This window comes from Furipterus horrens, unplaced genomic scaffold (genome assembly GCF_987537825.1).
Source record: "Furipterus horrens unplaced genomic scaffold, mFurHor1.1.pri manual_scaffold_1, whole genome shotgun sequence".
Classification (NCBI taxonomy): domain Eukaryota; kingdom Metazoa; phylum Chordata; class Mammalia; order Chiroptera; family Furipteridae; genus Furipterus; species Furipterus horrens.
In genome coordinates this window covers 176,612,639-176,631,722 of record NW_028327171.1, presented here as the reverse complement: position 1 = coordinate 176,631,722, position 19,084 = coordinate 176,612,639, and positions in this window count along the sequence as shown.

The window sequence follows — 19,084 nt, the reverse complement described above, 5'->3', positions numbered from 1 at the left end:
AGCACCCATAAAGGTTATGGGCTCTTACCTCCTGGCCATTAGAATACCTGAAACATCTCTTTCAGAGTGAGTTCCTGGGAGTATCTAAGAAACCCAGAGAGCTCAGGAACAGTCCCTTGCCCTGCAGAAGCCCAGCGATTGGCTCCAAAGACTTTCATATTCTCCAGAATTTCTTCAGTGCAGAAGTCTTCTTCTAGTCACTTTTCCAGATGAACAGTCTTTTTTTTAAATCATTCATTTAACCAACTCAGTTTAATGTTTTAAAAATAAGTTCAAAGACCCACTTCTTTGATAGTTCAATCCTTTTGCTTCTTTTGTAATGCTCCCTTTGGTTGTCTTAGTAAGGAGAAATAGCATTGAATAAATTAACAAACATTAGAGTAGTGTGATGGCTTTAATACAAATGTGCTTACCCACAGGATGACCATTTAGCTTTGGCATCATATACTGTGCACCTGGCAGAAGTCTGCTTGGAGAGTTAGCTTGAATCATACCCTCCCTCAGTGTGGAAGCAAATTCATAGAAATGAGTGATTCAGTCTCAAAGGCCAGGCAAGCATTCTGGCAATGACATAAGCATTAGTTTCAGCGTTGTTTCTAAGAGAACCAAGGGATCATTCTATGGAATGAGTTGTTATTAAACAATGTGGTATCCTTCACTTTATGGAATATCAGTGTTAGGCCAAATGGTTTATAAAAGGCAAAGTGAATCATATGTTGTAAATGTCTGTTATAAAAACCATATATGTGTTTCCACAGGGAAGAGTCTACCAAATGATGGGATTGATCCAGTTTTATGGGAAAGCAGTTACAAGTATAGATATGTTCCATGGCATGCACAGTGCCTGCTCCCAGTCATAGACCTGCCTGGCAGTTCAGTTTTCTTCTGAAGCACTATTTGTTGTTCTAGATCTTACCACAGCCTCCACACAATACTATCTGCATCCCCTCAAAAGCATAAAAATTCTGGACAAGCCTGGAAATCAGCTGGCTCAACCAACCTCAATATGATCCACTTAGATGCTTTTTGTCAAAGCATTTATAGTATCTAATAGCATTAGGTTGTAAAGTTAAGTGCAACTGGAAAGGTGCAAGAACAGATATAAGAGAAGCTTTGAATTACCAAACTAAGAGCAGGTACTTTCAACCTGAACATTACAATTTCTGTAAGTTTGGAGGTATATTTATAAATAACTGTATGTTTTCTAGGGAATTTCCAATCACACAAAAATATTCCAACTTGATCCTCTGATTTGGCATTAAATTACAACATGCATATTAGTTTAGTTGATTTTTAGTATAACTAAAGAAGTATTAACACATTGCTTTAGTGCACAAAGAAACTGACTTGCCTATGACTTAATCACTCGCTAAGAATCTTTGCCTTGTTTAAATATAATAATTATGAAGCAAAATTGATGTAATTTTTGCAAGTTCAAATAGTTCAATCAAATTTTATAGTTAAGATATGATTAGGACTTCCTGTCAAGATGGAGGCATAGGTAGACATGCTTTGCCTCCTCTCACAACCATAGAAAGAATTATAACCAGATCTCAAAAAAAAAGACAACAAAAACCATTAGAAAATCAAGCTAGACCAAGGATTTAAAGAAGCCACATTCATCTGAATGGGAAGGACAGGCAGAGTTGCAGAAATGGAGCAGAGAGACTGTGTGGCTTGGACAGTGACAGCAGTGGAATGAAGAGTCCCACATTCACACATGGTAGCTAAAAATCAGGAGAGATACCCTGGGAGCAGGCAATCCCAGCCCAGGCCAGACTGCACAGCCCATGATTCCAGCACCAGGAAGATAAACCCCCATTACCTCTGGCTGTAAAAACCAGTGGGAATTAGGGTGACGGAAGAAACTGCTGGATTTTTGTCACTTAAAGGGCCTGCATGGTCTTAGAACATAGGCAAAACCCATTGTAGCAACTGGAAGAGTGCCAATCACATATGGGAAGTGAGTGAAGTGACTAGAAATGAGGCACATGCTGGGAAAATTGTTAGAAGCTGGTCAGTGGCATTGTCCCCTCTCTGAGCCCTCCCCACATACAGAGCCCCAAAGTTGTGAAGCAGGTGGCCCTGCCCTGGCAATTACCTAAGGCTCCACCACACACAATTTATAGGTGTCTTTGCTACATAGACCACACTACTAAGACAGGGAGTAAAAGCAACTCTACCTAATACACAGAAGCAAACACAGGGAGGTTGCCAAATTGAGAAGGCAAAGAAATATGGCCTAAATGAAGGAACAGAACAAAAACCCAGAAAAAGAAGTAAATGAAATGGAGATAGCCAACCTATAAGATGTAGAGTTCAAAATGCTGGTTATCAGGATGCTCAGGGAATTCAAGAGTAGGACAAAAAAATAAAGAAAGAAATGAAGGTTATACAAAGCAAAATGAAGAAAAATACACAGGGAACCAACATTTAAGGAAAGGAAGCCAGGATTCAAATCAATGATTTGGAACATATTAAGAGATAAACATTCAACCATAACAAAAAGATGAAACAAGAATGCAAAATAAATAATTAAATAAGTAAATCTTAAAATAGGTGTAAGAACCTCTAGGACATCTCCAAATGTGCCAATATCCAAATCTTACGGGTGCCAGAAGAAGAAAATGAGCAAAAAATTGAAAGTTTACTTGAAAAAAATAATGAAAGAAAACTCCCCTAATTTGGTGAAGGAAATAGACATACAAGTCCAGGAAACACAGAGTCCCAAACAAGTTGGTCCCAAAGAGGACCACACCAAGACACATCATAATTAAAATTCCAAAGGCTAAAGATAAAGAGAGAATCTTAAAAGCAGCAAGACAAAAGCAGAGAGTTACCTACAAAGGAATTCTCATAATACTATCAGCTGATTCCTCAAAAGAAACTTTGCTGGCCAGAAGAGGCTGGCAAGAAGTATTCAAAGTGATGAAATGCAGGGACCTACAACCTAGATTACTCTATCCAGCAAAGCTATCATTTAGAATGGACCACAGATAAAGTGCTTTGCAGACAAGGTAAAGCTAAAAGAGTTCATCATCAGCAAGCCATTATTACATGAAATGTTAAAGGGTCTTATTTAAGAAAAAGAAGAAAATCAAAACTATGAACATTAAAATGACAACAAATTCACAACTGTCAACAACTGAATCTAAAAAAACAAACTAAGCAAACAACCAGAACAGGAACAGAATCATAGATATGGAGATCATTTGGAGGGTTATCAGCTGGGAGGAGGGAAGGGGAGAATCAGGGAAATGGTGCAGGGTTTAAGAAACATAACTGGTAGGAACAAAATAGACAGAGAGATGTTAAGAATAGAATCAGAAAGGGAGAAACCAAAGAACTTACATGTATGACCCATAGACATGAACTAAGGGGGGTGGGGATGCTGGAGGGAAGGGGAGTACTGGGTGGAGGGGGGCAAAGGGGGAAAAATTAGGACAACTATAATAGCATAATCAATAAAATATACTTTTAAAAGATATGATTAGATTACTTTAGATCATACCATGTGTCTCCCTACACAATTTATACAATATTGCCAATTAATTAGCCAGGTCAGTCCTTCATTTGTTCAGGTTATTGTGTACAAGATAGTATTCTAGTGGCTGTGGAGAATGGAGCAATGTGTAGGGTGTCCTCCAGCAGGTTAACACCAAAACAACAGTAATGTCAAAACTGATAAGTACAACAAGAGAAGCACAAAGAAATTTCCATCGGAGTTTTGAAAAGAAAGGAAATATTTTTGTTTGAAGGTATCAAGAAAGAACAGCAGAATTGGCTTTGAATGACAGGTAGAATTTTTAAAAAGTAGACGTGGAAGAGAAGATTATTCCAAGGAGAGAAGAAAGTAAATGGTATGGAAGTTGTAATATTGGGAGACTGGTGTAAGCCTACATAGTCTACAAATTAGAGTACAAGAAGCAAGTTAATGAACACAGCTGGTAGAGCCAGGCTATGATACAGCAAACTAAAGGATTTCCAGATTAGTTGGTGACAATGAGAATAATTTAAGATATTGCACAAAAAGATAGCAAGTTATACATTAAAAATTGATCGAAAAAGATGAATGGAAAGACACTGGATGCCAAGAGATGAGTTAGGACACATTATAATAGTACAGATGAGAGGAATAATAGGTCTAGATTAGTGCCAAGAGAACTGGTGTGGGACTGCAGGTTTTCCCCTGAAAAGCCAGATTCCATAGTGGCACAAACCATATCGCACTCATTCAATAAATACTTGTCGAGTCGCTAAAATGGAGTTACAAGATACTTCAGAAGTCGTCGTCGGCAGCCGTCCGTCTCGAGAGACGATGGTGTAGCTTCTTCAGAGTCTATCTGCACCGCCAAGAATGGCTGTGCAGTCCGACTCGGGAGTGACATGGTATCTGTCTCCTCCCGTGTTGAATCGACATCTTGCGATGACGCTGAAGCTACAGAGCCTGGGCAGGGTAATATGGAGGGTCTGCTGTTGCCCATGCAGCAGACCCCCCCTCTCTTCGCAGCTGAAGGGTCCAAGGGAAAGACGGAGTCGATACAGCTTGGGTTCAGGTGCACCGCAGGAGTTGCCGGTGTTGACTACAACGTCAAACCGCCTTAGGGACTCCGGCTCCGGATTTTCTGTCGGGGTTTACTCCCTTAGCCTTTCCCCTGAAGAGGTATGCCGCAAGGCAGCGGAGGTTTTTTGGAGTCAGAGTTTTCCTTCTCTGATGTACCCTGACTGGAAGATCGAACCAGCGACACTTAGCTCGCAGGCCGACGCTCAATCCACTGAGCTAAACCAGCCAGGGCAAATGTTTGCAGATCTATGAAACTGATTCATAGTGGGAAAAAAGTGAAGGTGATTAAGACTTTGGGACTTAAAGAGTAATATTATAATAAGAACTTCAGGAGAAGTCTTGGGATGACACATTCATTTATTCATTAAATAAATATTTTTGAGCACATACTATGTGTAGGTTCACATAGAATTTCGAAGACTCTGAGTCTGAGGTACTAAGACATATTCAAATGGAGATTACCAGCAGGTGTTTAAAAGGTGCTCCAACATTTAGTAGAGAAAGTCCATCAAGAAAGCCTTTCAATGACAGTGTGGCAGTGTGGTTGGATCTACTCATGCTTCACATCAAAAATTCTTTTTAGTCTCCAAGTTGCAATGAATGCTTTTGTAAAGTAATTTATGGCTCCCATTTTAAAGAGAATTGTTTGTGAAACCCATTTTGCCTTTTCTTCTTCCAAGGTAAAATATTATGATGTAATAAGCCCTATAAAGAATAGATAGATATTGCTCATGAGAATCCCAGAACTTAGTAGTTCAGTCAAATATGATAATACTATCTTAATATCCACATTCTAAAGATCACCAAAATTGGATTTTTATTAAGTAACTATGATCCATCTTGATGATGAAATTAATCAAAACAAAAAATATCACAAATTTTAGAAATTTCAATTGTTCTGAGCAAATTTATGATATTTCACTAGTTTTGGATATAGTTTTTGAAAAAAATTAAAGCTTCAGGAAAATGCATTTATCCAACTGGTCTTGTAAAACATTTGACATTAATTTCTTTCCAGGAAAAGAGCAGTTAAATTATTTGTGTATAGTTACCCACAAAAACAAGGTATTAGAAAATATTCAGCCCTGGCTGGTATGGCTCAGTGGGTTGAGTGCCAGCCTGTGAACCAAAAGATTACCTACTCAATTCCCAGTCAAGGCACCTGCCTTAGTTGTGAGGGGCATATCCCCAGTTTGGCATGTGTGAGAGGCAACTGATCAATCTTTCTCGCACACATCAGTGATTCTTTCCCTCTTCCTCTCCCTCCCTTCCCCTCTTTTTAAAAATAAGTAAAATCTTTTTTTTTAAAGATAGACAAGTTCTTTTTTAAAAAAGTAAAGAAAAGAAAATATCCAGAGTAATTTTTCTGATAGTTACTTGTAAAGTAAACTCACACCGTGTTAGGTATGACTCTCTTCATTTTGCAGATACAGCAAAGTTTAAGGAAAAAATAAATAAACAAGTACATGTAACCTACAAATGTCACATATGCTTCAGTAACTATTATTTCTTTAATAATCTCCTTGGCATTCATATACATTGAAATACAGTATAATGTATATGTGTGTGTATGTAATTTGCTTTCTTTCTGAATTGTTAGCATTTACCCTAATCACAGTTAATAAACATCTATACCTAATGGTTACTAAATTAATTGCAAGTGACTGAATTGTAATGATTTTTATTTATCTTTTTGGTTAGGGATACGGCAAAAACACTTCTCAGTTTTGATCTATAATATAAAACATGCCATTTAACCTAAAGAACCTTAAGAGAGCTTCTAAATGTGTACTTGCCTTCTAAGGCATTTGTTTTCCTACTGGTTTCATTTCTCAAGACAAATAGTTGTTTCTGTATTTTACTGGAAATAGAACATGCATAATTGGACCCAATGAGCATCATCTGTCCTTAAAATGTACCATATCTACATGGCATATGCAGAGTTTAACAAGGAAATCCATAAGTCTCCTGTTGTACTAAGGCTGAGGAAAGTAAAGCAATCATGTTTCACACCTCAATGGAGAACTTTGAAAGAAAATATTTTATCCTCAGGTGATTTAATCATATCATAAAAGTGTAATGATATAAATCAAGATAAAAATAATTTCTGAATTATATCTAGTAGGGATGACACCAGGAAGAATTTATTTTGAGAGACCAACTATGGAAATAAGAAGAAAGTTGTCCACAAGGGTGTAAATAGTTTAACAAGCTATCTTATTAGGTACTTAAAAAATTCTCAACTAAGTAAAGAAATGAAGTGGTTCTTTAACAAGTAAGTGGCATTTTAGGAAAGTATTTGAGTTATGCCTTGGATAAAAATGAACTACTATGCTGGAAAGACCTAAAACAGTGTCCAGGGGATTTCCATTATACCCCAGCACTGGTGCAAGACTTGCATACCCTCACTTTCAGCTCCCTCAAGTTTATCAAAGACGGTGTGAATATTTAAGCCCACCATGTAGAACAGATCCTTAATAAATTTGGAAATGTTAGCCATTTAAGGATATTCACAGGCCACAGCAGAACTTTTAATTTCTGCCACAATAATTGACACAAGAAAAACTTTATGTGGTGACTAAATTGTTACAAGCTTCCTTGGAAAAATGATACAACCAAACGTTTTCACCTCATTTATTCTCTCTTTCTGGCTAATGTGATGTTGCATTAAATCTTCCCTAAGGCTTGGAGTCTGACTGTGATAGACTTCAATTTTCTAGTTGTAAATTTGAAAGAAAAAAATAGAAACAAAAAATAGAGCATTAAGGTTAGTAAACATGGCCTAGACCATTTTCCCTTATAATTTATCACTCTTTTACCTGTTTTCTTTTTCCTAGCTTTCCAACCAGATCTCCGAACAATTTCTTCCCAGCCAGTCTTCCAGTTATACCCTGTTCAATGAAATATTTGCACACTGTAACTCCAGGTGCTGGGACAGGAAAATTTCACTTTCTTCTTAAGTTTAAGGGCAAAGGTTAAGTAGGATCATTGCCAAAAGAATCTCTGCCCTGCTCTGCACCATTTCCTGCTGATACAGGGCTCAGAGGCAGGAAGCCAAGCACAATGGAGTAGAAGGAAGAAATGTCTGCAAAACAGCTGAGTGCTGAAGAAGCAGAAAAGTAGAAAACTGATAGTTTGTTACTGTGAGTTTTTGACTACTCTCTAAACATATTAATCTCAACTATCTAGCTCAATAAATAAATACTATGTTGAAGTTCAGATTTTTGGTCTAAAAATTACTAATGGCATCATTACCAGTTTCTGCAAAGCTCCTTAAACATAAAAAGGGGCTTGTCAACTGACTGCCATTTCAAACATACCCAATTGAAATTTGATTCCTTCTTCTTGACCATCTTTTTCATCACTCTGTTCTGACTTTCAGCTCCAGTTAACTGACCTCAGATGATCTTTTTTCTTGACAGCAGTGAGAGGAAAGCATTAGAAGCCTGTGCTACTACACAGTCATCTATTATCAGCTGAAGATTTGGCAGATACAGAAGGGGAAATCAGGCTGCAGGGTCTTTATCTGACCTTCATGGTTTCTGTCTATTTTAGGTTAGAAAAGGTTAAGTTAGGGCTATTTCATGCAGGATGTCATAAATTTTGGAAGAGTTATGCAAAACCACAAAGGCAGATTTCATAAACAACGGGGTTCATATGGTATCCTGTGACCATTTTCTCCTCTTTCCCTAATTGTTCAAAATGTTAAATTTGAAGGTCAGTAATCTATAAATAAACATATTTCTAGTGATGAAAGAAAGTTCATGAAATCCTGAATCTCAGATTGGAGAGTTCTCAGACGTGATCTATCTGATTTAAATAACATTGGATAAGAAGACATGTAAAATAAGAAGCAGAACAATCTTGTGCATGTACTCTAGTATAATCTCTGCTAGTAATTTACCAGGTATAATTGGCCATGAGTTCTCATTTGACCATACCTAGTTTTGATCATCTTTATGGCGCCAGCTGTGGACTGAATTGTATTCTCCCCAAATGTCTTATATTGAAGCCTTGACCTCCAATGTGATGGTATTTGGAGTTGGGACCTTTGGGAGTTAATTAAGGTTAGATGAGGTTATGAGGTTGGGACCCTTATGATGGGATTCATAGCTTTATAAGATGAGGAAAAAAGAGAAAGCAGCCATCTATAAGCCAGGGAGAGAGGACTCTCACCAAAACCAAAACAGCCAGCACCTTGATCTTGAACTTCCCAACCTCAAAATGTAAGAAAGAAATGTCTGTCATTTAAGCCATCCATTGTGTGGTATTTTGTTATAGCAACCTGAGCAGATTAGTTCAGTGTCCAGGTAGAAAAACAACTTGCTTAACAAAGGAGTAACCAAAATGTCCAAAGAATTTAAATGATGTCCCAAAGTTACCTTAATCATGCCTAGAAGAAAACCGTATAATATGAAGGCACATTATAGGTTATTACTTTCCTTCAACTCCCACATTTTATTCATAAACAAGCTATATTAACTTTATCACCAAATGATAATATAATAATTCCAAACATTTCTTTTCTTTCTACTAAAGCCATCATCATCTTTCACTCAAATAGTGCAGTGGCAATGCCCCCCATGGGTATCCCAGCTTCATCTCTAGGCCAATCTCCCCACCGACCTTTTCAAAATATAACACATTCACCTGCACTTAAAGTAAAATCCAAACTTCTCACCCAGTTTACAAAGCTTTGTACTACTTGGGCCCTCATTACCTCTCCAATCTGGTCTCATATCATTCTCCCCCTCTATTTCACTGTTAACCCAACTTGCTCATCAATCACATTCCTGCCTTAGGACTATGGTGCTAGTATCCTCTTCTCAAGAGCTTCTGCACTTTTATCTTCACCTGGTTGACTTCTCCTTGTCGTTCAAATCTCAGTTTAAATGGCAGCTTTTCAGAGCAGTTTCCCTGACCACACAGCCTAAATAAAATAAGCACCCTGTTATTCTTTATCTCACCAATCTGCTTTGATTTTGCAGATTATTTATTGCTGACTGATATTTTGCTTACTTACTTCTTTATTTATTGAATGTAAGCTCTATGGGAGCCAGAACTCTTTTGTCTTACTCATAGGTATACCCTTAGCTCTGAAAAGGGAGCCTAGAAAAGGGTTACTTACACACATTTTTAAATTAATAAATAAATTATATATTTCAGAGTATAAAAGGGGTCTACCTATAAAAATGTATTTCTAATATCTTCCATAGTACCAGAAATTTCTACAGTTAGAATGATTTCTATGAATAAAACTCTATGAAAATGTAAACATGTAAGTAAAATAACCTACTAAAGTATAATTATTCATTAAAGCCTTTATATCATTAGTTTGTTTACTAATGCTAGATTTTTTTAAAAAAACAAAAACATTGTTTCAACAGAATGGGTTGTAAGAGAAAGAGAAGGTGTAAAATTTAGAAGTTACTCCCCAGAAAGAGAAAGTAACATAATGCAAAGGTCTTGAGTAGCTAAAGTACATCATGGAAGGAAATGAGTGAAGGGGTCACAAGAGCAAACATTTTATATAAGGTCTGCTTTAAGAAAAGTATAAGTACTAAATAATGAACTTAACCAAGGAACTCAGTTTTGTGTCTTATTTTTTCTCTCGTGTGTTATGTTCTCAATAATCGGCTACCATCTCTGTGAGTCAGGCAGGTTGAGTTGTTCCTTCAGACCACCACAATGGAGAAACTAGGACATTTTGCTATATGGTTAGTCACTGGTGGATCTGAGATCAGGCCATAGCTCTTATTCTACAGTACCCATTTTGCATACCTAGATCAGAAAATTCTCACTAAAAGTTCTATGAGCTGGTAAAATGATTGTATTCCATAAGTAATGTGAGAGGCAGGAGTGGTAGTGTTTGAAGGGAAGCAACTTATAGGGATGAAACTATTTAAAAACCATCAATAACCTACCACCGGCCTCCTACTCTACTCCACCCATCTCCAAAATGTTGCTTATGTATTTATATCATTTAATTCACTTTGCTTTGTTATTCATTTATTAAACTTTCAATAAACATTCATGAGGCATATTTGAAATGATAGGCATCTCTCTAATTGCCCATGACATGGCAGAAAGAAAAATTAATTGCCTTTATTTTATCTTATTATAAAGATATTGTAATGTATGCAAGCTCCCTAGTGGCAAAATGCATTGTTTTATTCAAGTACATAGTCTCTCCCCTTGGTTATCTCCTGTTCTCACTCTATTGGCAAATGAGTATTTGTTGAAGTTAATGAAATTTAATGGAGTGGTAGGACGCTTGGGTGGAGGTGGAAGAAGATATAAAGGGGATAAATGCTAATGAAAAAAATACAGTAAAAGGAGAAAGAAAGAAATTGAATTGAATGGGACAGGCTGGAATGGAATTCAATTTGTTCTGATCCCACACCGTCTTACGATGTCTAGGACATAAGTAGCAAACAACTGAAATCATAAGTCAGTGTTTCTCCAAGTATGAATTTTGGGCCATAAGCATCAAAATCATCTAGGATATTTGTTAAGAGTTTAAAAATTTAAACCCTAATGTGGATCTACTAAGTGGAAATCTGGAGTAAATCTGCACACATCCTAGAAATCCTTAGGCACGTACAAGTTTAAAAAAACGCTGCTGTAAACCTCAAGTTAAAGCCAGAGACGATAAAACATATACTTCACTTCTTCTGAGAGTGCAAAATCACTTATAAATGGCTTATTTTGGTATCACTTCAGTTGACTTAAGTTCAATTGCTAGTACTTTGTAGACAAATTACCAAAAAAATGAAGCCACTTAAGATAAGTCCCTGAAATTCAGATATTATCTGGAGCTTATCAGGCATCTGATTGAACAATTCCCTTTCATGGAAGTTCTGCAAAGAGCAGACAGCCTTTCTCCAAAACTATCTAGTGATGACTAACTTTGGTTCTTTTATTTCATCTGAATAATTAACTCAAACCAAGGGCTGCTTTTTGTTTTAAATATCTCTTGACAATGATTCTCATTTCTGCTTGACTTTACTGCTGAAAAATTTCCCTGATTGGTGCCAAATAAATATATCACCAGCGTTTTTAATAATATAATGTCAGTTATTACAAATTTAATTGATGAAATCAGAACTATATTTTATTGATAAGAACACTTGTTTTTTCCAAGTGAAAATAACTTGCATTGTTATGGTAATTCTACCTCAATTAACTTGCAATGATTTTTTTTTACTGTAATGTATCACCTTCTCAAACTATTAGTAATCTCATCAAGGCATTTAACTAATGAAATACTTTAAATTACTTCCCCAGATAATGTCAGAACATAATGATATTAAAATGTCCCTATTATGTAACTCCACCAGATTTTTATTTTAATCCTCCACTTTAATGTTTGAAAATAAAAAAGAGTACTTCTATGGATTAAACTATAATTCTCATGAGACTATTAAGAACAACTTGTTCCTGTTTTTTAAATACTTTTTAAAAGATTTTGCATTGTGTGTGTCTTTATTATGGCTACTCATTTAAGGCTGGGTACTTTCAAACTCACCAGTTTTATTTTTCCTACTCTGAGGAAGAAACTACCACTCCCAACCACTGAAAAAAGTTTTAGCACTAGTGTTTTTTATTTTACCATTAGTCATAGATTCAAATTAACTAGTTTTATTTCACAGGTTAATCTGCTTTGTACGCTACTTTATTTTATCCCTGCTTGCATTGCAAATGATGTATAAACCCAGGTCACCTCCCAAATAGTCACTGATATTTAATTTATTAACTCTAACATTACTTAAAGAGTGATCAAGTTTGAAGCAATTGGGAGGATGAAGTTCTAACCTAAAGTTCACAGAGTTTGGAGCCATCTCCAGATTCACATCAGCAGCCAGAATTTTAGGAAGAAGTAGTGGCATTGGCTCCATAACTACCACACTCAGGGTACACGCCCAGTGCCTCTATGGGTCTAGCATCTTACTCCACATGTTACTCTCAGTCTTCTTTCCAAAGAGGGCTCCTGAGAAGCCAGGAGTGTCTAGGACACAGAATGTAGGATACCGGAAAGGAAAGAACCAGATGGCTGTGGGAGACATCTAAGAGGCTACAGAGTAGTAAAGGAACTAAATTCGACTAAGAGTCAATCAGTTTTACCAGAAGGTGAAAAAACATAGTTTCTCTCACCTATTCCCGTATTTATAGACAGATATTATTAGGCTAGTTTTGTAGAATTGTGAAGGGACTCTAAACTGAGAATGGCTGAACATATCACATGCTGTCCCACACCTTTTAGGTCAGGTAACCTGGGTAGATATTTTGTGGCTATTTTGGTTGAAGGAATGAGGAGAATTGGCAGATTTAGCAAATACAGGACACCAGTTCAATTTGAATTGTAGTTTAAAAAATGAAAACTTTTTTTATTGTAAATATGTCCCATGCATTATTTGGGATATACTCATACTAAAATAGTATTCATTGCTTATTCAATGTTTATATCTAATTAGGCATCCTGTATAATTCTAGAGGAAGAGTCTCTAGAAGTCTCAGTGATCTTAAGCATCCCATTGTTCTCTGGGAAGACAGACAGAAGAGAACCAAGCCTTTGAGAGCCTCACAGGGAAAGAAGTACAGGGAAAGACCCTAAAGAGGACAGTAAAAGTGTCGTTGGACAAAAAGGTAAGAGAGAGCAATGAGTCAAAACTCCTTCTAAGAAGTTTATTCCATCTCAGCAAAATGAGAAGAAGATGAAGCCTGTCATCTGATCACTCAGCAAGGAGATCTCTTAGGTGTGGAAGAGACATGATTGACCCAGAGGAGATGAAGGGCAAGTATCCCCCATAGAACACGGTACTTCTATAACATGGTTTTGCTCTAACACGATTAGCGAATTGGGGAAAACTCCCATATAACACGAAATTGGAGAAATCCCCGTACAATACTGAATGTGATAAAAGCTTATAAGAGCAAAAGATTTAACTCATTTAAAATTTTTCATTCGAGTACATATGTCATATCAGTTCACTCTAAAAAGTATAAAGAAAAGCCTAGACTTAGCCAAACAGTTAGTCATATTTCTTAAATGAAGGTCCTTGCACTGAAAGGAGCACAAAGTTTAAGAGAGAATTTCAAAAGTGCTTAGCATCGTATAACGAAATTTATAAAGATCTCTCAGCTAAAAGCAAGCAACCTAAAATAACAGATTTTTGTGAAAAGTAGAGCATAGAAATAAAGATAATGCTGAATTGAAGAAAGTTGAGAGGATGAGGATATTTTGTCCAAAAGAAAACACATTCAGTTAATGGAGCTTAGTAGTGACGACGAAGTAAACATTACTTAACTCATATTAATATGTAATACTTTTGATGATAATTGCTTTAATAAAGATATTTCTCTTAATTATAAAAATATAATAGTATGTTTTTGTAATTTTTGAAAACTAACTCCCTTTTTGTACTAGTTCTTTTTTTCATATAACACGGATTCGCATAACACGGTATTTGTTAGGAACCTAACAACCATGTTAGACAGCATTACCTATACTTTAGAAGTTAGCACAATCTTAATCTGCTTACTAACAAGGGCAATATTGCCCCCAAATTTGCAGCTTCTCTGAACACTATCAATTTGGAACGTACTTTATAATAATAAATCCTTTCTAAGGAAAAAATAAAAATGTTTGGCTGCTTCTCTGAAGCTTGCCAAACATCTGCTGAGTAGTCAGGTGAGATATCTCTTGTGAACAAGCTTCACTCAAGGATTTAATCTTAAGTAGCTGTTTTCCCCCTTCATTCTTCCTGTCAGGTACCAGGGGAAATCTGCTATGTAGAAATGTACTATTTTACTTTTTATTTTTAAAACGATAAATGTTTATTTGAAGTTATGAGATTCATGAGTGATCAGTTTGAATTTTATTCAAATTATTCTTCATCTAGAAATACCAAGCTTTTTTGTTTAATGACCTGTGTTTGGAGAGATGGAATTAAATTCTCCCAAGATTCATAACTTAGAAGTCCATATGTCTAGGCAAATAATATTATGATATTTTGAATCTTTTTATAATTTTCTCTAGGGAAACATTTATAACCTTTGGTAAGCAATAAGTTACAAAAAATCTTAGCAAAAATATTATGCTGTCATTCTTCATTTAATCTTCTTAACAAAGATTAGCTTTTATTGATTTTTCTTCTTTTATCTCATCACAGACACTTTGTCAGAGACACTGACTTGCCTTCCAGGAGCTCAAAATCAAAGGAATATTAATATATAATATTAAATTACTTTTACTTTTATACAAATCAGAAAACTTGTTATATGAAAGTGATGACATTGCAGATCAATTAGAAAACAGACAATAAATGAAGCTGAAAAAATCAGTTATCTTCCAGGAAAAAATATTAAATCTCCACCTCATACCAATGTTCACCTCCTCTTTTTGGATCACACTGTCCAATGGTCTCCTTGGGCAAGATCGTTTTTAAGAAGTCTCTATCACTGTCCATGGGCTCCAGATTTGTCCCCAAGAAATCTCACCGCTGCCCCGCCGCTTGCTTCTGTTAGATTAGGACCCTCATTCCTGTGCAGTTAGAAAGGGGCAGGGCCAGCTCCAGCTTCAGCCTCTAGACCTTTCAGGCACAAACTTTACACTGGGTTTAAGGTAAAAGGGAATCTACCCATTACCTTCACTGGGGACATAGTTGGGGCAGGAGAATAATCCAACACAGAGGCAACTCTCTTAAATCCTCTCAGCCTCTTCAGCGTCACCTCTTATGTGGATGTGATTATGAATGTATGATAGATTATTGCTAAGAAAATCCATTTGGGACCACACCCTTTGTAAGTGTTGTGTAGGTTTTCAAGTGCCTTACTTTAGAATGTCAGAGTCCCCAACCATGCTGTCAGTTTTTTTTACCTCTCCTGAAACTTCAAGACAAGATGTGGCATTGACATTTTTTTCCACCGTGAACATACAGCCCACAGCCTTGTTTACTCTAATTACTGTTCTCCTGCTTACTTTCTGACACCCCACAGCTGCTCCAGTACCATATCTTTTACAAAATACAGCCCAAAATAATTCTCTACCCATCAGATGGAAACCTGACTTTCTTTTCTCTTCCTTTACCTTGCTCTTAGCATTTTTCAAATGGTGAAAAAGAAGGATTCTTTTGGAAGAAGTAGAAGAGGTAAAAATGAGCTACCAATATAGCATTCTCTCTTCACAGGCTAGGATAGTATGAAGAAGTCAGTGAACACTCAAATTAATGAATTGTCCTTTCACATATGAGGAATTAGATCTAGAATAAAATGACTTGTTCAAGTTCACACAAGCAGTTAGAGACAGAGGTGTCAATATAACCTTCTTAGGACCAAAAAATTTTCTAATAAACAGGATAAATTATGTTATACTTTGTCAATGAGTTAGGAAACAATTTAAATAATTTGGAAAGTTCAGATGGAGGCAGCGACTGGAAGTGGTGCATTTGTAAGCCAAGGAATGCCAAGGGCTGCTGGCAACTACTAGAAGCCATGAAAAGGCAAGGAGAGAGTCTACAGAGAGAGCATGGCGCTGCTGACACTCTGACTTCAAACTTCTTGCCTCCATAAGTGAGAAGACACCTGACATGAGGCCTCTATCCAATGGCCATGGGGGTGAATCATCTTAAAAGTGGACCTTTCAGCCCCAGTCAAGCCTTTGCATGACTACAGCTCCAGCCAACATACTGACAGCACCTACCTGAGAAACCCTGAACGTGAACCCCAACAAAGCTGCTTCCAAATTCTTACCTACAGAAACCATGTGATAATAAATATTCATTCTTTTAAGCCAAAAATAAATAAATAAACAACCAAATGATTTGGGAAGTATTAAAAATATTAATCTAGTGCTGATTTGGAAGCCATTTTTTAAAATAGCAACTCTGGTTTCTTGGATGAGTAGGAAGTTTACAGCCAATTATTCTATCAATTCTAATGAGACAAGTGCCCAGACTCCTAAATCATCCAGGTTTCTTATCATGTCAATCACCTTTGTGGGTAGATAGAAAAAATAATAATAATAGAGGCATTGTTTTTCAATGAGCATAATAGTCTTAGGACTTTGAATTCCTGTGTGTTTTGATGGAAGCCCATCTGCCACTATTACTAGATTCCCTAGTCAGAGGAGGCAACGTTCCATAAAAGTTTATTTCTTTTATGAAAAAAAATATTACTGCCTACTATGTGTCTAGCCCTGTGTTAAATAAGGTCAAAGATATTAGGATGAATAAAAAATATATCCTGCCTTCTGAAAACTGACACTTTTATTTTATAAAATCAGTATATTACACATATAAAAGTGAAAGTGTCAAGATAAAATGATATGGGTTCAGAAGATGATTCTCAATAAATATTTTTTTGATTACGTGAATGACCACTCTTTGAAGAAGATGACATTTGAAATAGTATTTTAAAATGAGTAGAATGTGAACATGCAAAGACTGAAGAAAGACCTTAAATCAAAGGGACTAGGAGGTAGATAAGAAAGCACAGAGAATAGGAACTATAGGTACACTTTGTGCTTTGCACTTCATTCAGCACTTTACAAATTTTACCTAATTCCACCACCACAGTAATGATGTTTTTATCCTGACATTACAGATGCTAAGAGCTAACATTTATAGAATGCTTATCATTCATCAGGCATTTTTCTTAAGACATGTATGCATATGTATAGTCTACTTAATCTTCTTTACAAAAATGTTATGTGAACAATACAGTTGTCTTTATTTTCCAATAAAGAAATAAGGATCAGAAAGAGGAAATACTGCCTAAGTTCATGCAGTAAATAATAATGAAGCCTGGTTACAATTCCAGGTCAGCTTAATTCTAGAATCTTTGCTTTTGAAAACAATAAGATCAGTTTGGTCTGAACAAATATAAAGATTAGTCAAAAAAAAAAAAAAAGTAACAAAGTAAACCAGAGCTTAAATGTTTGACAATGTTTGGGTTTTATTCTATGGACAATAGAAAGTTATTAAGCGTATTTATAGGTTCTGGATTTTAAAAAACCATTTATGCCAAGAATGGTTATTGCTTTTCAGTCTTGGTGTTAAAGAGCTCAGACATGCACTTCTTCATATTTGCTTTTTCCAGGTACAGGAAAAGCAGACTCTGTGATAAATAACCTTCCACAAACTTTACTTAGTGGTGAGGGAAGGGAGTGTGGCCAGTGAGATCCTCCAAAGACTTAGAGAAAAAAAGGATCAAAACCAGTGGCCCACCAGCCATATCTCGAACGTAGATGTGTTTCATTTGGTTTGCTCATTGTTTAATGTTGGAAGTTTTTACATAAAAATTTGAATCTCAGGTTTTTCATAAAAATTCAGCAGATTTCACAATACCATATTTTGTGGCAATGTTACCTGGAGCCAAGCAGAGTCTGCCCACTTTAAACAGGTCATGCTCTCCAGCTTGCCACAGTCCCTAAATCTTTTTATGTGTTTTTTATTTATCCCTTTGTTTTATCTGTTTTAACTTTTTATAATTAATTATAAAATACTTCAAACATACAAAAACACATAAAATAAGAAATTAGACACCTATCTACCCAACCCACCACTTGATTTAATACATTTCATCATACTTGCTTGATATCAATGTTTTAATTTTTAAAAATTAAATGTTATGGAATTTTTAAACACTGTTGGTGGGAGTCAAAACTGTTACAAGTACTTCAGAGAACAATTTGGTCATACCTAATAAAGTTCAAGATCTTCATACATAACCATATCTAGCAAATAGCTACTCTAGAAAAACTCATGTATATACATGAGACAGATGACTTACTATTCACTTACAATCAGCCCACTTCACTCATTTATAATATCTGTCTGGCCTGTGGGCATTTGCAACATTTAGGTTTAGATAATGGCAGGATGTGAATTTATTTTTTATTAAATTCACTAGAAAAAAATGTTATTGCTTAAAATAGACATTTTAAGACTTGAGTCCAGACAAATAGAATTTGGAATTATTTCCTACATGTGTAGTATGAGAGTCCCAATATCAGTTGTCCTTGAACCACTAGTTCTATGTGCTTTTAATAAGTTTTAGGTAGAAGACTCAGCATTTCATTTTTAAAGGATTCAGTGGTCAAATAAATTTTACAAAGTTTTTGAGTTAGAAAATAAATTTGAAAAAAATTATTGTGTTAGACAAATCCATGGTTTGCTTTTTGTTCTTTTTTTTTCCTTGCAGGACTTAGCAGAACCTTTCTATTAAAATGTGAACTGTGACTTTTCAAGAGATAAACTATCCATCTTTTCTCTGTGTAACACATTCTGGAAAACAGTTTACCAGACTTTTATTTTGCCTTTTAAGTCTTGATAAAGTGTAAGCAAACCTATGTGTATAGAATAACCACATATTTTGAGAGAATAATCTGTCCACGTGGTTTTTAAGGAATAACTATGATCTTTTCTATATTAGTTCTCTATTGCTACTGAAACAAATTACCACAACCTATTATCTTAAAACAATATTCATTTATTATCTCACAGCATCTGTGGGTTAGAA